The sequence below is a fragment of the Salarias fasciatus genome, assembly GCF_902148845.1.
Source record: "Salarias fasciatus chromosome 7 unlocalized genomic scaffold, fSalaFa1.1 super_scaffold_4, whole genome shotgun sequence".
In the NCBI taxonomy this organism is placed as follows: Eukaryota; Metazoa; Chordata; class Actinopteri; order Blenniiformes; family Blenniidae; genus Salarias; species Salarias fasciatus.
In genome coordinates, this window is record NW_021941229.1 from 17,632,694 (window position 1) to 17,656,870 (window position 24,177).

The 24,177-nt window shown below is 42.8% G+C and overlaps 1 protein-coding gene across 4 annotated transcripts in view; it reads left to right on the plus strand.

Moving 5' to 3' along the window:
• Window positions 1-295: 295 nt before the first annotated feature.
• klf4 (Kruppel like factor 4) overlaps window positions 296-24,177 on the plus strand; it is a 42,620-nt gene continuing 18,738 nt past the window's right edge. Inside the window, exons 1-4 of one of the 4 annotated variants that reach the window (XM_030084807.1) lie at window positions 296-329; window positions 417-498; window positions 636-749; window positions 24,023-24,113. The gene's annotated coding sequence lies outside the window, so the exon portion shown is untranslated. Of the gene's footprint in view, window positions 330-416; window positions 499-613; window positions 750-24,022 lie in introns of those variants that run through there. The other 3 variants (XM_030084808.1, XM_030084809.1, XM_030084805.1) reach the window with 3 other exon arrangements.

Below are 24,177 nucleotides of genomic sequence, written 5' to 3' on the forward strand. Positions count from 1 at the left end.
CTTCTTATTAACACTCACGCATGCAAAGTAGCTTTCTTTATGTGATTTTTTTTTTTTTCTTCTTTTCAGCATGAAAGGAAATCACGTGGGAACGAACAACCAGCAGACTTCATGAAGCATTCTTGTGACTGTATTTTTTTTTCAAATTTTCAAAATCGACAATTAAGGGTTTAGGCTCCTTCCTGTTTAATTCATAGTTAGTTCTAAGGATTATAAGAAGCCACTTTGGTGTGAAAAAAGACGTTAATCCCACCTCAGGGCCTAAAATAGCCCTGGTTCTCTTTACCCCCGCTGAATGGCGAAATGCACAAAGACGAAATGGGGAGGAGGTAACTCAAGCTTTGTGCCTGTGTGGCTGGTTAGCATGTTGACTGTGAGCGGCCTGGATTGCATCCTGTGTTTCCCGTGGCTTGCAGAAAAGAGTTGGTTCTTCTTGGGGGTGTCCGATGTCACTGGATCCGCTCACCGCTCCGGTTTCCCGTGTAACTTCGGAGGGAGGTATTTAAACATGCAAGCAAAATACATCATATCCTCACATTAGGAAATGGAAATAAAAAAATAAATAACTTTGAAAATGTTTGTATTTTTTCAAGCATTTGACAATCGGCCAACTAATTATCCCATATTCGTTCCAGGGGACACCAGGATAAGGTGACCAGAGAGGATCCTCTCGGATATAATGACACAAAGCAGCAGGTGTGGGAAGAAATGGCTCCGTCTATTCTGCCCAGACTCTGACATTTCCCAAGGTAACCATCAGTAGCTTGGATTTCCAACCGTCTAGTTGACCTGTGTGCGCACTGACAATTGTATGTGTGAGAAAGAAGTTGGGGGGATGGAGAGGTAAGGATGGAGTTTGCATGATATGGGCAGGGGGGGGGGGGTTCAAAGCGGGCTGAATAGTAACGATACACCCGCATGCTACAACTGCCATTCTTGCACTTTGTCGGTTATCACGTGACGACAGTTTATCTTTTGGTGGCTGGTACCTCAGGGGTTCCTGTGTAGCTCGCAGATTTCTTGAAAGTGGCGATCGAGGACCAGGTTGCTGAGCTGGTTGTTGGAAAATACGGTTTTGGCCCTAATGAGGAGAATGAGATCACTATTGGTTCGTACCGTTCGCAAGCAGATGGCGAGCATAGCTTAGCATTGAGTCTGAAAACAGTAGGAAACAACCAGCATTGTGCAAGAATCAAGGGATATTTGCCAAATCGCACCTCCACAGCTCACTACTTCACACACTTTACCTCATTTGTAAAAGATGTATTTAATAAAAGGGCTTATGTACAGGATTATTTCTTGGCTGAGCTGAAGTCGGGCCTCGGGACTCGGAGCCTGGATAGAGAAGTCCCCAATGCTTCCAATCTTGTTCATCCAGCTAACCAAATCCAGGCCGTTGTTTCACATTCAATAGGAAGATCTGAGAGCAATGCAAGAGAAAAATATCAAATAAGCAAATCCCCCCTTGGCTAAATAAAAGAGCTCTTTGCTGTGCTTTCTCACAATTATTCTTTCCTAGTTTTATGAAGAGTGACACACACACAGCTGGAAGCAAATGCGAAATGAACATGCAGAAGCTTGTGTTCGAGTGGTCTGACTGTCATTATTCAGCTTATATTTGACTTAATATAGCTCTTTCTTTACTGGTGCGGCTTATTAGCAGCTTGTGGTTTGAGGATACATACGTTCCGCGGGCTTTGAAGGACAGAAACCCTCATTTCTCTGATGTGTGTTAAGCTGTTTGGTTCAGCTTGTACCCCCTCTGGCCTGTAATTAGCCTGGCAGAAATCTGGTACAGCTCTCAGAACAAAACACTCGGTTGTTCGTTCGCCGTGAAGAGATGTGATCTCATTTCTTTTAATGCTGCACCTTTTTATCTGTGCAACTGAAAAAGAAATGTTCTAAACCGCACAGATGAGTTGTCGCACACCAGACTTAAAGTCAAACCTTGATAATGGGCTGCCTCATCTTTTAGTTTTTAGCACAATACATGCTGACAACACTCAAGAGAGAAAGGCAAATATGCTTACTCAGTTTCCCTGGATTCCAACTGAAATTGTTCCTCGGTGTTTGCTGCCAAATGGACAGCATGATTTTGTCATTACTCTCTCTCCTTGTTTTTCCCCCTTCTCCTTTTGTTTCTCACAATAAGACAGGCTGAAGCCATGGTTGCTGCGATATGCTGCTTTGTTTATGCATCATCTGATTTTGCTTAAGTGAAAGCATCGTCGCCATGCTTTCAGGGGGGGGGGGAAATCTTTGTTAAACGTCCCAGAAGGTGCACGGCAACATCGAGGATGGAGTTTAAACCGGGGTAAGACGCACCAAGAGCGACCCAAACGCGAGAGGCGGGGAGAGTTTGGAAAAATGTCACAAACATCTGCTCCCTGATGATGCAATGGGATGAGGCTCGCAGCTCGGCGCTGCTGAATACCTCAGGCAGGAGGAGCGAGCCGGTTCACCTGGCACACGGTCGGGTCACGAATGGCCAAAGGTGTCAAGAATACGACCCATAAACCACAAGCAGCCCACCCAAGGGATGACCTTGCAGAGAGTGAAAACAACAGATTGACTGGATTTTTAGCAGATGATGATTGTTTTCTGTAAGAGCAGTTGAAGATAAGGTAACAGTGAGCTGATAGAACAGTGATACAGCTCAGAGAAGTTCATGTCAGATCGATGATTTATAAGAATATGCAAGGTGAAGGTTGGAAAAATGCTGCAAATGTCAATGCAAATTGATTTTTACTGGAAATTGCATCAGCTAGTTCTGTTGAAAATGAGAAAGCTGCACCCGTTTTTCTGAAATGATGTTCAATGTTGCCTTTTTTCATTAAGTGTTTGTATTCTGATGCACTAAAATGGCAAACATTTGGAACTGTTGAGAAAAATAGTTTTTAATGACTGCTTATGCTACTGTTACACTGGTCGGGCTCCCTTGAGATCAGTGCGCTGCCTCAGAACTGGGAAGATTTCGACACCCCTGCTGCAGGCAGACCTGAACAGGAAGTCATGCCTTTATAAGTCCACATCAATCACCGACATATCGGCGCGGTCCCTTTATACGCCCTTTTCCTACGCATCCAGGGAAGCTCTTTGTGCGGACTTATTGATTTAAAAACACGCCGCTCTGTGCATTTACACGCAGGAAACGAGTGTGACGCCACCGTCGCATGGCGCGCTGCCCGGTAGTTCCAGATCTGCACTCCTGCCCTGATGCCAAAAAGAAGACTCCCCACGCCTTGATCCGCTCTGAGTCAGCAGTGTGGGGACGGTGCCCTGCAGATTTAGCTCGTGTTTGTGTGAGCGGTGCGGAGCCCGGGCAGAGCAGACACGGTGGAGAGCTGCAGGAGACATAATTTTATACACAAGAAATGCAAGAGCTGAGCTGTATTTTAAGCAACTTTAATGACACAGTCAGCACGACAAAAAGGGGTAAAAAGGCAGTTAAGAGGTAATTACATAATCGCAGAAAAGTACAGGGTTTAGTGCTATTGTACGCGAATACAATAGGAGAGACTTTAACGTTCTTCCATATTATTAAGAGTGAAAATAGTCAGGTTTTTCAAGGTTGGCAGCAGCATGAGATTAGTTGTCTCTTAAAGGTAAAAAAAAAAAGAAAAGAAAAGAAAGGAGTACTGATACATCCTCTTTCCAAGTTTTAGAGGTTTTTTTTTTTTTTTTGAAAATGAAGCGATTTCAGTTGGAACATATGAGAATAAATCTAATCTAAGCATGCTATGTAACACAACCTGTTCAAATTTACAAAGCACATTAAAAAAAAAAAAAATGTCCTAAGCGGTCCCGCATCTCGCCGTGCTGCTCTCCCTCCATGGAAGTTGGAAACATTGACACTACCGTAATTCTATTACGTTTTTTTTTTTGTTTTTTTTTTTTTTTAACGCCCCCGCTGAGGCCTACATTTTCTGTCGCCTGAATTTGTAACATGTTGCTGGTCACTGACAGCTGCTCGGCCTCTCGTGGGCAACTCGGCGCTGATGTATTTCGCGGGTCGATGCGACGCGTTGTTTGGAGATATGAAATTTTATATCAGTCGTATTGTGGGATAGCTCATGGAAAATCACTGCTCAGGGTGTGTTGCTGGGTTCATTGGCGGTTTATGGACGTCATGGCTGCATAACACTTCAGCTGCTTTCTGTTTATTGATAGATATCTGGAAATCGGAGAGGCGATCAGTAAAGATTTGTGTTTACTCAATAAAGTAGGATTGAAATGTGAAGTGATCATGAAATAAATAGCAAAATAGCTTTGAGTAGCTTTGAGGTTCCCTTTGAATTTGAGCCAGATTTACTCCAATGATGATTAGATTTTAGAGTTCATAAAAAATGAACTTCAGATTTATACCTGCAGTAAATATAACAATGTCTCCTTGTTTTTTTTTTAATACTGACTTTTTTTTATGATACCTTTTGCAAGATCTGAAAAACTGGCAACATCTGAATGAAGCTGTTAACGTGAGCTGAGCAGCATAAAGTCTGGAAATGGGCTGCGTGTTATTGCTCTACATACGTTTTTCCCTTCAGTAGAGGTCAGAAAACTGATGATGTGTTGGATGATGTCTGTTAGGTTAAGATTTGCCGATGGTCTGTTTGACAAAAAAAATCACTTTATGTGTCAAATTAAAGTCTCACTTTAACCACACATAAACATTCAATATGCTTGTCAGGGAAAAAAATGTTACTTCAGTTTTACAGTATCAACTTTTAACAGAATATCTATTTATGTTTTTTCCTTTTTTTTTTTTATTTTTATGGTGCAATAGAAAGAAAAAAATAGACTCTCAAAGATATAATACAACAAATATTTTCTTTGGCAATGCTGCTCCGATGTCTGCTTCCTCTGTTTCTCGGCAGAACAAATCGCCGGAGCATTCTGTGTTGCGTATTCTGTACAAAGCGACAGTCAGTTCAATACATTGTTAACAGTCCCTCGAAAAACAAGGCACATTTTTTATGAATTTCTAAAAATCTCCCCCGAAGGCCCGTACAGGATGTGAAAAGTCTGCATGTTTAGACAAAAGAGGACGACTGGTTACCCTGACGTTACTTGCAGCGCTGCAGTTATTTCAAATACTTCAAGAACTCCAAACATATCTTTATGACACAGCTTAGTTTAGCATAAAAACTGTAAAAGGAGATAAAATAAGCCAGGATCAGTTTGGAGGTAATATATTTGTCTTACTACAGCTCTCGAACTTAATGGGATTATCTTTACAGTTCCCATAACTCGCAAGTCATGACGTTTATTTCTGCTCTGCCGTGCGAGCGCTGAACTGTACGACCAAACCTCCTGGATTAAAACAAAAGGGGAAAAGATTGCTGCAATTAAAAAGAGTTTTCATTATATTACTTGTGCCTTCACGGTGACCTTTTAAAATGTGGGAAAGAAGCAGAGAAACAAGAAAATCCATTCAGCAGCATCAAATATCCAACACTTTGCAGAAGGAAGATTATGTTCGTAGATGAAAACTCCTAGAAAAGACTTTATAGTTGTATATAGTAAGCCATGTAACAAGTGCTTGATATTATAACTTTGCAAAATGTGGTACCGATGCTGTAACACAACCAGCATAACAGGCGTGATTACAAAACCTTTCGCCAGTATTTGATATTTTAAGCCATTCGGTAATGTGTTGCACACTGTTATTGGTTTAAAAAGTGGTTTTTGAAACCTTCATCACCGACAGCATGAGTCAGATGTTTCTCTTATCTGCTGTAAAGCAATAATATAAATAACATAGCGGCTGAACTCAAACTTCTTGCGCAGTGTTATGAGGAGCACCTGGAGGGGATTGACCTCTAATTCTACCCAAATGTTCACGAACACAATATGCCAGAGTATCAGAGGTGAAAAGGTGTTTTTTGTCAGATTACAACATATGAGGGGGAATAGTTCTCTCAAATTATCTGCAAATGTTTGTGATCTACTGGAGCTCTGTCACGTCGCTAACCTGATCTGTCATTTGGCCGCGTAGTTCTTGTTTTATATCATGTTGCTCCTCGGTAACAAATCCAACCGTCCGAGGTCAGGGCTGTTTGTTAGTTATGGAGGGAAGGAAAGAATGGAGGGCTGCGAACAAGAGGAAGGAGAGAAGCAGATGCTCCCTCAGGAGGAGGGATGGTCTGCCCACCTCCTCCCCCACCTCCACCACCACCAATTTGATTCTAAGAGCATATGGACACTGAGGGAAGACCACAGGATGCACTGCGGAGCATCGACAAAGGAAAAGTGAGGGTAAATAAACAGGGAAACAAAGAGAGAACACGTGGTAAGAACAGAGAAAGAAAGTTTAGAGGTGTGAGAAGAGCGTTTTAAATAAACATGTTTTTTTTTTTTTTTCAGGGATTAGAGCTGGAATGGGAATGAATGATGGAAAATAGCGAGCATAGCCCTGCGCGTGAGGCAGCAGGCGGCCTGCCCGCTGAGGCGGGGCGCGGCGAGGATATCCTTGACTTAGTTTGCACCCCCTTTTCTGGCCTGAATGTAATCGCTGTGAGAGTCTCGGAGGCTTATTGGTCTCATAAAACCATATGATTGGACACTTAGTTTTGCAGTGACGGTTTAGTTTCATGGATGGATTTAGGAGCGTAGATATCTGGACAAGCTTTTCCCCCCACCATATTTTAAATCCTCGCTGAAAAGTTAAAGACAAGTCAAACAAATGGAGAGTGACGGCCCCGAGTGAAATTTATGTCCTGTGACATGAAGAAATGGATTTAGCTCACATAGATTATAGACGCGGGCGCTTTCTGTCCACCCAACATGTGTTCAGCTGCAGGTTCTGTGATCTGGAAGCATGTTAACAGAACTCGTGTGTAACATTGAAGGTACACTGCTTTTTTCAAATTACTCACTTCATGAGGCAACTGTATACAGAAATCTAATGGTAGACGGCATGGACTGAAGGCAAATAATGATTACCGATGGATCAGGTGTGTGTCTTGTTCAAATTGTGAGGAATCCTCGAATATGTGATGGCCAACATGAAAAATAAATCAAGATTTGAAAGAGTTTTTTTTTTTTTTTTTTTGCAACAGGTATGCAAAACAATCCTCGGTCATATCAACACAGGGTTTTCCCCTTGTCTATTGCTCATTGTGTAATAGTGTGTATGGCACGTCAATCAAAATAGAACTCATAAAAGAAATGCTTAAAGAAGCTCTGGATGAGGACCCCGGCCTGGAAGAAGGCAACACCATTTCTCATTTCCTCGGCTCCGCAATTTGCAGAAACTCTAGAATTATTAAACATGTTTTTGTATTTGTCCACGTCAGTCTAAACTCAAATCATTAACATTCAGACAAACTGAAGGGCGCTGGCAACGAGCCAGAAAGTAAGAGAGGAAGAATGATACTAAGTCAGCCTCTGAAGAAGCCACCACCCTCACAGTTACTCCCAACAAAAGAATAAACACTGAAGAAACAAAAGACAAATCGCTCAATGACCAGTAATCTCCTTCCTAAAACTAACAAAACAAACTAAAACAACAAGACTCCTGCGCCTTAATATGCGCGGGATTAAAACCTGCTTAGGGAAAAAGACGCTGCAACCCTCCTCCTGTGTGTCACGTCGGGCCTGTTTACACCTGGCATTAACGTGCGTTTCTGCTGATCAGATCTTATGTGGCGAGTCCAGACGCAGACTGTTAGCACCATGTGTTCCAGGCGAACCAGAGGCCCCGATTGTAATAATACAATCCAAAGTTACGTAGAAGTAATAATTTATTACCTAATAATTAAAAAGGTCAAAGGGTCCAGAGTTCAGTTATTATGTCAGTCTGTCCCCAGACAGAGGTTAGAATGGTATCCTCTGCTCTGGCCAGGCCATCGTGTTTCTCACCACATGTGATCTGATCAGGCCTGCGCTCTGATTGCTGTAGTGAACACCGCAGTAACAGGTTTGAGTGGAGTCATCACCACATGAAAGATATTGAAGAGTTGTGGAGCCGCTGTCTCTCTCTATCCTACTCACCAGGCCAAGTTTTAGCATTAATGTTAGAATAACCTGAAAATGTAGAGAAACTGTGACTTCATAGAAGTTTCATGAGTGAGTCGGTCATTAGACTGTCCCACACTGCGCTGACAGCTCATTAAACTAATTCAGCCATCATTGAGGGAGACTATTTAACGTATGTTTAAAGATATATTCACTTTTTTTTTTTTTTAAAAATTGTGAATCCACTACTTTTTTTAATAATTCAACCACTAACTGCCTGTTGCTTTTCAGTGACTTGTAGAACATTGGTTGCCTTTAAACTCACCTACAAGATTGAAGCATGAAATTACAGGTCATAAGTGAACACATCATTTACACTGCTGGAGCCTCTATTTTCCATTAATCAGTGAAGTCGAATTTTTTTTCGTCTTCTTAACACGATTGCAACCTGAAGGCACGACTCTGCATGACCCTGCGCGCATGAATCTGTCCTGCCCAATTCCTCTAAACCAGAAAACACTCGGATCATATTTGTGTCTCGAGAGAATTCTCAACACAATAACCGCCGTCGTAAAAGAAAGGTGACACGAACGTCCGGCGCTGTTTTGCAGAATGTGAGCTCATTCCGGGTTGTTACTGTACTGCATTGCCCCTAATGACACCTTCGGTTTGCCTCCCAAACTCTGCAGGAAGTCTGGAGTCATAAAATCCAGCTCAAGGTTTATTTCATCCTATCACAATAATCAATTAAGGCTTTATGACATGGCAGGGGAATAAAAGAGAAGGCATATTTTTTTAGCACCAGGATGTAATGAAAAGCATATTACGAATTAAAGGCCGATGCCATGTTTGTTTTCTTCTCTTCATTCCACACTAGAAAAATAAAACAGGATACATTATTGACTTTTTTTACTTTCTCTCAACCAGATGCTCTGATCACTGTTGCCTTAGTCTTTCTTTCATTTGGCATTGCAGGTTCTTTTTTCTCTTATGTGTCTTGAAACCATTTATTTTTTTTTTTTAGTGGGATATAAAATGCAATTGAATTTAAAGTAAATGACTTGAGTATACAAACTTAAAATGTTTGCATTAGAGTCACTCTGACTGAAATATCCCATTATTAAATTACAAGCTGGAGAAGTCCGCCGACTTTAGTTAAACTTGGAAAGTTATGAAGATGGAGAGTAACTGTCAAGAATATCTGAGTCGGTGGCATCAGAAATATGGCCCAGCAGAGGTTTCCATTCCAGCTGGAGGAATGGCCCTGCAGTGTAAAAACGAGTAGTATTTTTTTTTTTTGTCATGAAATTATTGTTTTTTAGCATTTGATTGGAGAACACACTGTTCGTGTTTGGAGAACTACGTCAACATTGAGACACAAACCGAGAAATCAGTGACGCAGCAGGAACAGAAAACAAGAAACCTTATTGTCCACTTTTTACGTTTGCTTCTGTAAGACGTCCGCTTACGAAGGGAAAGGCCTCATCATCCGAATATCTGCCGATCGGCACCTTGAAGGCCCGGACGGAACAGCTGTCCTGCACACGGCACGCCTGTTTCCTTGCGTAAAATAACATCTGAATGTATTTCAAATTCAAAAAGGTAACTTTTGCCATCGAATATCATGGAGAAATACTTTGATCCAACTCTTAATTTCCTGGAGCTCTAAGCCGTGACTGTAACTGAGGTGACAGGGCTTTTCTGGCGTCTCCCCGCTTCTCAATCAGAGCGTTTTGCAGTTGCTCATTACAGCCCAGATGTTGCCTCATGTGGTACTGATGAGCTCACTTCGCTGGCCAAGTGACAAATCGGGCCGACTTCCACTCTCAGCAAAACACTATCTCAAGCGATTGCCTCGGGTCATTCAAAGTATTATTTGTAAGATGACGTTTTTTTTTGTTTTTTTTTCAGAGATATCATAAGAGGTAGAGATGCTTCAAGGTGCCGCGTGGAGCCAAGAATGTGCCGATTTCAGATGGCGGCCATGACGGTTGTCAAATCGTTACTGGTGTTGTTATTGAAGCCATGTTTCACTCAGCAGGGGAGCCTCCATCCGTGTCTTTCAAACAATGGATAATTAGCTGATCTGCGAACTGATTCGCGGAGTCCGATCAACACTTGGATGAAGCGGCAGCGGCCGATCAGAGTGATTGATTTCTCCGATGACTGGCTGAAACTCTTAATCAGCGAAAGGAAGGAGATGCCAAAAAATTTCACGCTGAAAACAGTTCGATCCCGTCCAAAAAACTGGATGGGAGATTTTGTTCAAATGCAGCTTCTTGTTTCAAACGCCAGCGCTTACACAACTCTTGAGAGAAATGTGGCGCACGCAGCAAAACAGATACTGCAGTCAGAATTCGCACCATAAGGAGTTCAGCAACATCTGTCCGTCTTTTTCATCAGCACTGCTCCAACCCCACCCCAATCTACACACACACACACACACACACACACACACACACACACACACACACACACACACACACACACACACACACACACACTTAGAACCCCAGCTAGGACTTTACACTGGCTTCCAGTGATATTTGTGCTGTCTGAAGTTTGGTGTCTCACCAGGATTAATAGAAGAATTCCATCAAATTCTTGTGGCGAAAGCCCTCAGAGAAAATCATTGTTTGCAAATACTAATTTATTTAGTCAGAGACATTGTGTCTGGTGTACTAAAAGCCGTTTCAGATGGAGTGGCGCGCTCTGAAATTGCTGCAGTTTATTACGAATTAGGAATGTTTTCCTTGAAACGCAATAAATCATTTTCACAATCCTACTGGACAGCTTATTATGTAAAAGTTATAATGAACCTTTGTTGTATCAACATTGTTGCAGGGGTTTTCAAAGGATTCCTCTGGGAACAGTCTGACTGGCCACCATCAATCTTTCTGTGTCAAGGGGGGGTAGAAATTGGAGGCGGTTACACATTATATCATTATAGTAATCATACCTTTACTTAGGCAGAGTGTTGGTGGGTTACTCGCTAATCCTGTGTAAGGGTCCTGAATTTTAAGAAATAGTCCTGAATACAATAGGAGACGTAGTGTTACTTAAACTGCAATGTTCTACCGTTATCATTTCATTAAAGTTTCTCTTATAGCTGGCAGTATTTACTGCTGCTCTATCTATATAACTATAATCTGGATTTGATGTAATGTCTGAGAATGTGTTTCCAAAAAGAAGTGGGCATTGTTTGGTGACTATATTTTCGATGTCCTGCTGCAACGCAGCATGTTGTTGTATGTAGATCGTTATCAGGATTTCTGCAGAGCTTCATAATGACACAGTCTTTAAATCTGTGTGTGTTGGAGCAGGTAGACTTTGAAAACATGCAGGTCCGTGGTCCTCCAGGACCAGACGTGCCCTCCAGAGGTCCGGTGACTCATTCGCTCATTCGTTTCTGTCGAAGTTTCATCAGAGAGTCTGAAGTTAAATGTTTTTGTTTTTTTTTTTGTTGTTTTTTTTCAACTTTTTGAGTTAATCAGCCATCATTAAGTCTTAAAGGCAGGGGCTGCTGGGAGGTTACAGTGAGGCTGCCGTGCAGATCTCAGCAGAACACCTGCTTTTAAAGACGTGCCAACAAAACAGCTGAGCTCAACGACCGACATGCAAAGCTCGGATAAAGCTGATGTTTATAATGCAAATACATAATATCAGCACTGTAGAAAGATGTGTGGTGGCACTCAGGGTCGGACATCTTTCATGTTGCTGCAGCACGGCCGGGTTCAGGATTAATGAGGAGCTTCTTCAGTAAACAGGAGGTTTGAAATGTTAAAACAAACAATAAAGCTAACAGTCAGCACAGTCAAGCATGCCAAAAGTAATGGTAATACATTAGTTTTAGTAGGATCCAGATACAATCCATGGATGCCCAGAGAAAACATGCAAACTGCACAGGAAGACCCTGAGCCTGGAATCGAACCGGTGATTCCTTCCTCCGAGCCGAGGGTGTTAGCCCGTTTTGGGCGTGCCCCAAAACAATGAGATATGATTCATAATATTAAGAGTAATTGGAAAATGTTACAAACCCATGACTTCAGATGTCCAAACTGAGACATTAATTTATTTGAAAATCTTACCCAGTATTAAATTGTAACACATTTTTAGTTGGAAGGAGGAAATGCTCATTTCTTTTGGAAACTCACATTACTTTTTTAAAATTCACATAATTCACACTCAAGGTTAATTATCAGTGCACCTTTTAAATGTTTGTTTGGCTCCTGGAATAAAGTACGTCTCTGATCATCTCTCTTTTTTTTACTTTCAAATGTTTTCACTGAGACATTTATAATTCATTCGTCCCCAAAAAAGCCAAAAAACGCAACATTCTCCATGTATTTACTCGTGACTGTTTGCAATATCTGTGTGTTTCTCCTGATGACACGACTTTACTGTTTCCAACTTGTATTCCTGCAGATCACACGGCGTTTTATTGGACACTGCTTTCTAAATATCGGGTTCACATAAACAGATTCACATGCCGCTCGGCTCTAAAGACAAAACTGCGTCGCTCCAAACGTTATGGAGTGAAAAACAACTGCGAGAGAACATTTTGAACCGTTAGCTGCGCTCCAGCTAGCGGATATTACAGCACTAATGATGTGCACATGATACACTCTGAAATTCTTATGATTGCGTGCTGTTGATATAAATCATGTAAGATTTCTTCCCTGCAGCAAAGATTTCAGCACAAGCGTTAAAAAAAGGGGGATTTCTGGTTAGACTAATGAAACAATTGGAATTGGATTGTGTTTATGGTTGAGGAACTCTATCCCTGATAAAACCGAGGTTAAGATAATGGCAAAAGGATTAAAAAAAGATTAAATATGTTTTTTCCAAAAAACTCTAACATCCATCACAGCAGAAAACTTCTTGGTATGAGTTAAACCCAGGTCAGCGGCGTTTAGGAGTTTTCCACCCCTTCGCCAGCTCGACCACAACGCCCTCACTTTCCAGTGTGAAAACCGCCGGCCGCTTCCTTCACGTAATCCCAAAGCGGCGGGAGACGTACAGCCGTCACTTTTCGTGAACGCCGGCGCAATCGCGGGACGGGGGATCGTCTGAAAGTCGCAGAGAGACAAGTGAAACATTTCACTTAACAATGAGAGAGGAGCTGCACATCTCGGATTGCAGGGTTACCCCTCCCTCCTCCCCTCCGAACTTCTCCCTGTGCCTCTCTGTTCGTAACAGTGCGGACTCCTAATTAGAGCCAGACACGAGCTGCCAAATTCTTCCCGATGGTTTACTGAGCGCTGATGTCAGAGATGCAGCCGAGGTGAAAGTTGAAGCCAATGATTCAGTTTGCCTGCGCGATTGTGAAAAAGTTCATAGGAAATAGGGCTTTAACTCATGTTCCCTATTTGTTTTGTTTTTTTTTAAAGGCCGGCGTTTGAACAGAGTTTAAAAAGTCACTGTAAGTCTACGCAGCTTTTCTCTCGCTTAGATTTAATGTTTTGATCCAAAAAAAACCTAATAAAGAAACGATTGACTTATTGCCTTTCGGTGTTTAAACACTTTCAGAGCGACTGGAATCAAACGGCGTGAAAAAAAACTACCTTAACTCACTGGGTTTACATTGTGGTAAAAATAAGCTGAAACATATTGACTTTTACAACGTGTTTCTTCCATTTAAATACAGTATTTTCACGCTGCCATTTTATCAGCTCAATAAATATTGTTTCATGGTTTATTTATGATAAAACCTCACACTTATGAGAGAGACTTTATGAAAAAATAGGCCTGACAAAGAGGGCTTTTTGTACTGTTTTAACTGATTAGACTGGCGCGAAGGCTAATAAGATCAGTTTTATTGGTGTTTTCTTTTGGCCACAAGTGGTTTGGATTTTGACAAAGGTCAAGGTCATCATACGTCTTAATCAGCTAATGATAAGTATCAGCATGAACTCTTACCCACTCGACTCGGGATTGAACCTCCGGACTGAGTGAAAGTAACTTTTCCGATCACATCTTCTTTGTCCAGAGTGTGAATATTTTACTTTTTCAAATCCCAAACTCATCCCTTAAACATTTCTTTTTTTTTTTTTTTTTCATGCATAAAACTTTAATGCATGACGCTGGAGATATATAGAAAGAGACGGGTTTTCTGCTGAGGCAGCACTCTGAAGTGACAGCTCGTCTTAAACAGTGGGACAACATTTCGCGAGATAAATTACGGAGACTGAATGGGGGGCACAAGCGTGAAATGAAGTTGCAGAATGTTCAAATACATCTGGCGGGGTAATTTTTTTTTTTTTTTTTTTAAGGGCGAAGATAACAAAAGGAGCCATTTATTTTTGGAGGTCCGTACACATTCAGAGAAAACGGAGTATAAAGTGCATTAGTGAGTTATATCTCTATAAGACTGAAAGCACAGAGCAAACACGAGACCCTCGGGGGACACGGGCTGGACGGACCCCCCAGACATCTGTGTGTTCAGCAAATGTGATTAAGGGTCAATTAGGAGAGGAACATTTTGACACATGTCTTATATTTGAAGTGAGAAGAATCAGATATCAGCTGCAGAGGAAAGCGGCGACTGTATGGAGGATATTCAATACATTGCTGATGTTAAATCCATTAGGTGCTCATATGTTTGTGGTAAGCTTAACCTGAGAGTCCATGTAAAGTACATCTCCATGTCAACTGTGTTATATTTATAAATAGTACATGTGATCTTGCTGGAGTAAAAAGTGCCTTAAAGCAAGTTTCCAGTTGCCAGCTTTTCACACTCTTATTGTTTGGAGCAGAGCTGCCTTTAAAAGAAAAAAAAAAAAAAGAAAAGAAAAAATCCTGTGGTTTTGATACATTGCAGGACCGGGCTTGAATTTTCTTTGGGAAACAGTCCACAGCATAACACACTCTGGTGAGAAAGTACACTTACAAGGCTGCTATGACCTCACATTTCTGCATACGTACATAAAGTCGGTAATATGTCCAGGTTTCCTACGTCACTGGATAGCTCTGCGAAACCACTAAAGCAGCGCTGTAAGTCTTGTTTTGGTAAACACTCCTCTAGAAACCACCACGATCAGAATGTGGCTCAGCGGCTGCTGCCAGAATTAATATGCGGTTAATGACATGGTTTGGCAGGCTGCCCTGCTCTATTGATCCAGTGTGGGTTCTTCCAGCACACTTTATTGCTCTAATGTAAAACATTCATCGCCGGTGATTCCGGCCGTCCAGATCGGCTGAGTACAGTACAGTACATGCAGAGTTTTCCTTCTGGCGGCAGCGAGGTTCTCAAGCAGAAAGCGAATATTTCAGATCATCAGATTTGCATCAGATTTACATGCTTTAGTCCTCTACACCCTTAAGTGGGTTAAAGGCTGTTGGCCAAGGTCCTTGAGCTGAGAAACCTACCTCAGTTATTCAGAAAGATGTGCATCGTCTTCTCAAAACCACTTTTCTCTGTGTGTGTGTGTGTGTGTGTGTGGATTTCTGCAGGGTGAGGTAAAGCTTGAAAAGGCACTAAAAGAAATAAAGGAAAATACAGACGATCTCTCACACTATATGCCTGGCAAAATGGTATATTGCTTTTAGTTCATGGGAGTCATACATGACAACATCTGGAGGTAATCTGCGAGGAATAGCAGCATGATGTTTGCTCTAATACCTGACAGCAGGACACAGAGAATGTCAAACAGTGGAGAAAGTGGGGGTGCGGTCGCAGACCTCCAGGTTACGGGCTCATCCATTTGTCTTTCTGTGTGTGTCCGTCCGTCCGTCCGTCCGTCTCTCCCCGGGCCGGGCTCCAGGTGTGTCGTAACGCTGTGGTTGTTTCGAGGGAATACACTCAGCGATCAGGCACCAGAGTGCTGCGGTTTCTCCCGATCTTGCTTTTATGAACAGTTGGTTCGAACGAGCCGGAGCCAATTCCCATCGTCCCAACTCAAAGCAAAACTCTCTCTTTGCGATATTGTGTTTTAATGACGCAACACAATAATGGCCGAATCCAAAGTTTAGCATTTGCGGTCCTTATAGCCGTCGGTGGTGACATCCTGTCACGTCTCACTTCAGCCTGATGAAGAGAACAATGAAACTTATTGTGTTCTTAAAATTCCCCGGGCGACCCTTATCCTCAGAGCCTAGAGGTTGCTCATTTTGGCCTCAGACTTGTTACTGTCTGAATTTGGGGATGTTTTCTCAGGTGGAAATTTAAGAAAACAGCCTCAGGCTTAACCCTTTAGTGGACACTGACTGAAATATGTGGAAATTGGAAATTTAACCCAACAGGTTGTTATTTAAGGATTTGCTGAGACTTTTTTTTTTTCTTGTTTGCTCCGGCTCATAATATACTGTATAATATGCCATTTATTTGGAACAAAACCTAGTAGAAAATGTGAAATTGTTCAAAATCAAACAGAGATCATGATGTAAAACACCAAAAACTTCACTGAATGAAATATTTTCTATTGCGATGAGTTGTCATCGGCTCTGTACTGACTTTGTTGTTTGCTGGAGCTGGCCGCAGCGCTCTGTGACCTTTGCCTGGATGAAATAGTGCAGAAGATGCATGAATGGATGAATGAATCCTGTTCTTGTTCCCGATGTCGTGAAGGTTATATAATCCATTTGTCACATCCTGTTGAAACATTAGAATATGAGGTTGATAAATGATATTGGAGCACAGACTGCTTCGATTTACTTCAGGTTTTACTTAAAACCTTATTTATTGCCTGTGGAGATTGGAGAAAAAAAATACATTACTTTACTTTACTTTGACAGTTTGCTTTACTTTTATTTTGAAATGAGGTGAATTGATTAGCTTTTTTCATTCTTTGGGTCCATCCAGGACAACTCGTTTATTATATATTCTGTGATTGACATGAACTTTCCATTTTTAGTTTGGGAGAAACGCAGACGATACCAGATGGATTCACTTGCATGATAAAGGGTTAAAGAGGTGGTAATCTGTTGACATTAATGAAGTCATATGGAAATCAAAAACAGAAGAAAGCAGGAGTCTTGAATCCAGCTGTGTAGAGGAACTGGTAAACAAAGTCAATCATCTTTCCACAAATAAATGACCGCCTCTCTAATTTGAACTGGCGTTTCTGTCAGTGATGAAGAAAAGCTGGAGAAAAGTGGAATTTTTTTAAGGAGATCACCAGACTCTTGTGAGTTAACTGATGTACGAGTTCAACTATAATTAAGTCACGCTCTCTGTTATAATAAGACATCTCGGCCTTTGTTACTTCAAAGCCTGCACATGTGCTTTGTAGTGCGGTGCACAATGGGGCTTTCCTGATTGTTTAAAGTTTCCAAACTAAAACTTCTCTCTTAAAAAAAAAAAAAAAAAAAAAGAGATTAAATCAACAAATATAGGGAATCAAATAGTTGGAAATAAAGCCAAGCTGTAACCTCCAGTGGTATGGTGCCATTTTGACCTGTTCTGTCGCATTGGGATGAGGGTGTGTTTTTCATCACGTCACATACTCTTATGTTACTCCTGCAGCTGCAGCAAAGAAATTAAATAAAAGAAAACAAAGGTCCCCAAACCCACCCGCCAATCCTCACCTCTCTCTTTCTCTCCTTCCTTTTAACACATCCACACCTTGACTGAATTGGTTTTCAAAATTTCCCTTCTCCGTCTCTCTAGTTTTTGGCCGGTCATCATTTTTTTCGCCACATTTCCTGCCTCGAGCCCGCCCTTTCTGCTGACAGCCTGTGACACTGTCCTGTCCTGTCCTGTCCTGTTACATGCCATGTTTTGCATTTCCCTCACCACCCCACCCCTTCCTGTCCGGTCCCATCCCGTCCCGTCCCGTCCCGTCCCGTCCACACCGACAGATTTCTCTTCTCACACTCCTGCAGGTCCCTATCTCTTTGGCAAGCTTCACACTCCACTCCTCTTTCCCTCTCTAATAAGACCGTAACATTTACCTAGCAGCTGAAATATTGACAAACACGAGGCGAATCTGCCCAGCGAGGGCTTTATAAACAGGACAGTGTGGCCAGAGAAAATCAAGCTCCGTCTGGCTCAGATTGTTTGAATTAGAGCAATTGCGTCTTTTAGCCCCCCCCCCCCCCGCTCCCCCAACACACACACACACACACACTCACACACACACACACACACACACACGAGCACGAGCATGAGCAAAGGATGAAGGAATTGTTACAATCCAGCTGCCTCCCATTCGAGGATCGCCGGCCGCTGCCAAACGATGATGATGCTGACGACGAAGCTGCAGTGGACGGCGTGCCAGCGTCGGTCCCATGATGACATCACGGCCTGATGTCAAGCAGATGGGTGTGGTGATTAGACAGGCAGCTGAGAGGGGTATGGTGTGTGTGTGTGTGTGCATGTGTGTGTGTGTGTACATGTGCGCACGTCAGGGCTGGGTGAAAATATGCGGCATCCCCTGGGGTTTTCTGCAGTCAGTCAGAGCTTTGGATGGACACTCGCTGTTACGTTTACACTGGAGGAGGATCAGACTGAGGAGGAGGAGGGGGGGGGGGGGGGGGGGGGGGGTGGAAGGAGGGAGGAAAGAAGAAGAGATGAGCAGGAAGGAGAAGGATGGAGATGAGGATACAAGAACATTGGCAATACTGAAAACTAAAGAAGACTGAAGAAGAGAGGCTTTTGTTTTCATGTTTTGCATTGGTGAAAAAATGTATCAAGTCATTTGCAACATGTAGCGTTTCTCATAAGATTGGTGGTTCAACACCTGAATCTGATTTGTCAGTGTTTGAAAGAATTTGTGATTTTGTGAACCAGAATCTGCAAAAGTCGTCCTAAAGTTTGTCTGTTTTTAGGTTTTCAAATGTGTAAAAATGTCTGCTACACAATATTAAAATTTGATAATGCTTGCAAAGATATTCATAGTTGAAAATTCTGCTCTTTCAAAAAGAAGTGCTGAAAATACAGCCAAGCGGCGTCACCATTGGCTTTTTTTTTGCACGAGAGTTTTGCCACAATTTTACAAATCTTATTTTATGTACAAATTTTCATCCAGATTAGCAAGGGGGACCAACTTTTTGTCATGATAACAATGCTATGTGCTCGTCTTCTCCACCCGTCGTCCCACAGACGTGTATCTGGCAGAGTCTGAGTCGTGCTCGCGTGTTGGTTTGGGAGATTCGGCTTTAAAGAAAGATCTGATGGGATCATCTGGGATTTGTTCAGGTTAATTCTTATAAAACCTATCTGACTTTTCGAAGCGTTTTCAGGAGTTACCTGTTCCAGCAGTATTTAGCTGGGTGCAGCGTTTCCCACTTTAAGTTCTCGCATGAACTCACCGAACAAGCAACCTGCCGTCTGCTGCAGCGCCGCTGTCCGGGTCAAAAAACGAGTTCATCATCACACAAGTCAACCAAAAGTGGGGTACAATGAATGAAATTTTATTTTCACATTTGATGTACGGATATTACTTTTTTTTGTGCTGTTGACACAGTTCATAAATTCTGATTGAATGCGTTTTATTGACGTGGCAAAAGAAAAACCGGCTGCCATGCGGCGTGACGTCAAACCTCTGGGAACTCTCTGAAACTTCACAGTTTTCCAGTTTGACCACATTCAGATGGAAGTGGGACGTTTCCCACTTCTCAGTTAGTCATCACCCGATTACTGTTGCTACACAAGGCGCGCGAATCAGGCTGGTGAAACGTCACTAGTTCTGCAGATTTCTTTTTTGTCATTGTCAGAAACTGCAATGTTGAAATCTGATGGAATTGATGCGTGATAATCTCGAGGTAGAGCTAAATTTTAAAATGTAACTGTTTTTGCACGTGTGATCCAACATGCCAGCGGATACCTACTGCTGTGTCAGTCATGACGGACCAAGGTAGAAAAGTATTTGAATGATCGTGCTGTGTTGTTCCTTTTGTACGGTATGCAGGTCATCGACTACCTGTGGAACTGGCTGTAATGAGTGATTCAGCTCAAAGGAAATCCAGAACGCCACATGTGATAGGGTGTTTAATCTAATCTCTACTCGTGAATGCTACAGCAGCAGGATTTTTTTTTTTCTTTCAGCATTTTACTCTCTTAATTGTGCTATCATTGAGGTAAACCCTGTGTTATTTCTTGGACTTTGAATGGGCTCCTTGTTTGCAGTAAAACTGCGCGACAAACCTCCCACGCAGTCCACAAGTGATAAGCGTATCAGCATAATTTGATGTTGTGACAACAGTGAAGAAAAATACAAAGTTCGCGGTGACAGCATATGAAATAAAATATGTTCTTGCGTGAATCAGTCAGATTTGTGAGGAAACAACCAGCTTACAAAACCAGGTGGAGTTTCTTGAAGTGATGGAAAATACAATGAGTCTTTATCAGATACCTGGCCAGTGGTGAGTCATAGTGTGGGTGAAAGTAGGCCAGTGGAAGAATGATAAACAAAGGTATTAAGGAGTGGGATATTACCACAGAGTTTAGCTTAATATCACTGCCTCACCTGTGTATTTCTACATGTGTGTATGTCCTATGCTGTCCCACATCTGCTCTTTTGAGAGCTGACAGATGTTAAGTATGGGATGGATTCAGTGGTTTCGACAACGAGCGGAAAACAGATGTCGGTGCAGTGTATCTAAGATAAGAGCCAGAGGTGACTTCACCTCGTCTCCGAGACGTTTATCAGCGCTCGGCTTGTGCCGAGTGCAGCGGCAGGACTCACCTGACTTTCACTGGCAGAGCCCAAAGTTGACGTGAAGGAAGCTGATGGAGTCAGTCCTCGTGCACTCATTTACCTATATTGCCTCCAGCCTTTGCTTCCTTTTGCAGGAGGACCTTTGACCTTGACAAGGCAGAAAATATGATGATCATGTTATTTAGGAAGCAGAAGAACTGTGAATACCAGCTCATTGTCAGTTTTCATATTATACCTTGTTCTGTGGATTTTAAATATATATATTTTTAAATATAAATATACTTTAAGTCCACATAGCAACAGCTACTGAACAAAGTGTTCCCAGTTGACTGATTATTATATAATTTAGGGTTTGATTGCCATGATGTGACACAATGTGAAGTAAAGCCCAAAAAAACCCAGGGGCTTAGTTCAAAGACACGTAATTCCCTTTTATAAGCCTGGCTTCAGAAGTTAAGAGTCATTAACGAAGGAAGAAAAATAAGTGTGCCAGTGATCGCATGGTTCATTCGAAGAACTGTTAAAATCGCAAAAAAAAAGGAGCCTCTTCAGTGGATGTCCTTACTGTGAGAGAAAGAAGAAGAGCTTTTCATTACTCTCTCAAAGGCATATTGATGGTTCGTGAAGTTTATGACGATCATACATGAATATATAGAAACATATATATATTTAAAGAGTGCAGTGTGCTGGTATTTGGACAATGATAAGACTTTCATTGTTTTGGCTCTAATCCAGCGGCTGAGATAGGAAATAAACAGTGACTGTGAAGCTGAAGTGTTGACTTTCAGCTTGAAGAGTGTTTTGGGTGTTCACATCCACGTTGAATGAACAATGTCGAAATATTTATTCACCATCAGTAGGGTTAGTGTGTTAAGTTGAAGATTTTATTTTTCCCCCTTTGCTTGAATAGTTTTCAGTTCATACAGAAAAGATGTTTTAGGACAAAATCTGTGTTGTTTTCTGCTGTTTCCACTATTCAGACGACTTCTCACACTCCAGGCTGCGTATTCAGATCGGATTTAGTCTGCTTGGCAAATAAGCCAGAACGAGAAATTCCCAATTTGTGCTTTCCTCCACATATTACCTGCCGCCGCTGCGTAGGGCGAACCGGCAGACAGGTAGTGAAGTCTGCGGCGCTTGATAGCCGGCCAGGAGGGCGTGGGTCCACATCCTCTGCCAGCGTAGTGACAAATCCTTGGCACGGGGCGCCGCGTCCTCCTGTGGGTGGAGGGATCGTGTGTGTTGTCTGGTGATGAAGTGCCCCGTCACGGCGGAAAAATGAGGGAGGGGACGAGAGACTTGCAAGCACCGCATGAACGTTGCTCTGTTGGTGCGTCTGTAGGCACCGGTGGGTGTTGATCTCTCTCTCTCTCTCTCTCCAGCTTGTGTGCAGGTGCCTGTGTGTGTGTGTGTGTGTGTGTGTGTGTGAAGGCAGGCGCATGGGTGTGTGCACATTCCTCGATCGTGGCCGGGCCCTTCTTGTGTGTATCCCTCTCCAGCTGACAGGAGCTTCCTGTTGTAGTAATTGTCTTTTTATAGCCAGACAGAGGCGCCCCTTGGCCTACAGCAGACAGGCAGACACGCACTCCAAAATCATCTGCGAGTCGGTGAAGAAGAAACGGAGTGAGTGACAGCGGAGGAAAGTGAAAGCGAACAGACAAGACTGAGTGCCTGGGGGTGAATGCAGGAGTGTTGAAGCATCATCGCGCCCCCCAGCTCTATCAGGCTCGGGGCTTTAATCAACCACTTCAATCAGCCCGGAGCGGCAGCAGTCGCTCCAGGCGTTGCATAACTTTGTCTTCATTCTGTTTGTCTTGAACCGAACTTATCTGAATTGCGGGCCGCGGCCTCCGTGAAAGGAGCCCTGCATTGTTACCGAACAGAATAGTAGCAAGATTAGACCTGGCCTGGCTTTGTGTGCGTAATAACTCCACCTCTGTGGCATTCATAACGCCGGCCCGGGTCACAGTGAAATGAGAGAGAAAGGATAAAATAAAGCAGCGGCAGCGCTCTTATCCCGCGCTCCCCTCCCTTCTCCTTTCCTTCCTGCGAAATCAGATCTGAGTGCTGGCCTGTCTCTCCGCCGGCCCCCTGAGAGGCGGCGGGGGGATCTGTCTGTCCTCGACGCTTCCTCTCCGGGCCGGCCACCATGGGTGGCGCTGGGGTCGTTGCATAACTCCGGGGCTGATAGCACAATGTTATGAGGTCATGGTTCTTTGACCCACATTATCCCTGCTCACCTTCTCCAGCCAGACTGGAGCTCCTTCACACAGTTTATCCTGGGATGTGGTGAAAGTCGGTCTGATTTAAGGTTAATTCAGGCTTTAGCGTCATGTCATCCACACCACCAACAGCGTTACTGACACAACCCAGGATACACTGTAGTCAGGATTTAGGCTCCACAGTGGTTTAATGCTTAGCACTCATAGGTCAAGGTCATTGGTTCAAGGCCAGTTTGACTTTGGTAGCCTTTCTGTGTGGAGTTTGCATGTTTTCCCTGGGTGTGCCTGAATGGGTTTTCCCTGTACTCACTTTTCCTGAAATCCACTTTGTGTTTTGCTGCAGCGGATTTCTGTTGTTTCCAAAAGCACCAACATCAAAAATTCACCTTTTCCAAACTGATTTGAACACAGATCTTTGTCTGTAGTATTAAATGCACTAAACTTTTAAAGCTTACTCTTGAACAGTATATTTCTGTGTGTGATCCCGTTGTTTGATTTGAATGAGTCTTTAAACAGCTTCGACAGACGTCTCCGGGCCTTCTGAGAATAATACCGACGGCTTTGGCGAACGCTGTGTTTTTCTCTGGCACCACCACGAGGCTGACATTTGGGGTTGTGTACAAACTGTAATGCCACATTTCAACATTCGCTGTGGCTTTTGTGAGTGCGCCGTGGGTTCAGTCAGTCAGACGAGCCAGCACGTCAACGAGCTGGGGCTCATGTTTGAAACAATCAATAAGTCCTGTCAGTCGTCGCCATCTTGGTTTTAAAATGGACATGATGGCTGGAGATGTGGAGCCAAACACTTCCCAGTAGGAATTCAGAATAACTTCTCAGCAGGATGTTTTTCCTGTAATTCATGACAAATTATTATAATTTTTTTAAAGGCCATCGAGCGGCCGGTAAAGTTGAGAAAACTGGACCTCGAACTGCCCAATTCAGGCCATATAAAACAAAAAAAAACAAAACACTTTTATTTGTTGGACTATTTTATTTGTACATTTAGCTGTGACCTAAATAAGCTGTTGAACACCTTCCCAAAGCTCAGTTTTTATCATAAAACTTGTCTGCTTTTAGATGGCCGCCTGCAGTCTCTGACATATAAAACAGTGTCTTTGTGCTTATCAATCGAAGCATCAGGGAACTCAAACAGGAAATGTCTTTTTAATGGCCATGCTGCCCTTGTACCGTAACGCTATGCCAACCAATTACTTACCAATGATTACTTGCTTGTGTGTGTTTTAGAAATGGACCTTGGCTCTGGGCACTTTTATTAGTTTTGTGGAGACAGCGAAGGGGACGGCGTCACAAAAGGTCCCTTTGAGAAGCTCCTCAGGTGCGTTTTGTCACTGCGCTCTGCAGCCTTATCTGATCAAACTGCAAGACGAGACCGGCGTTCT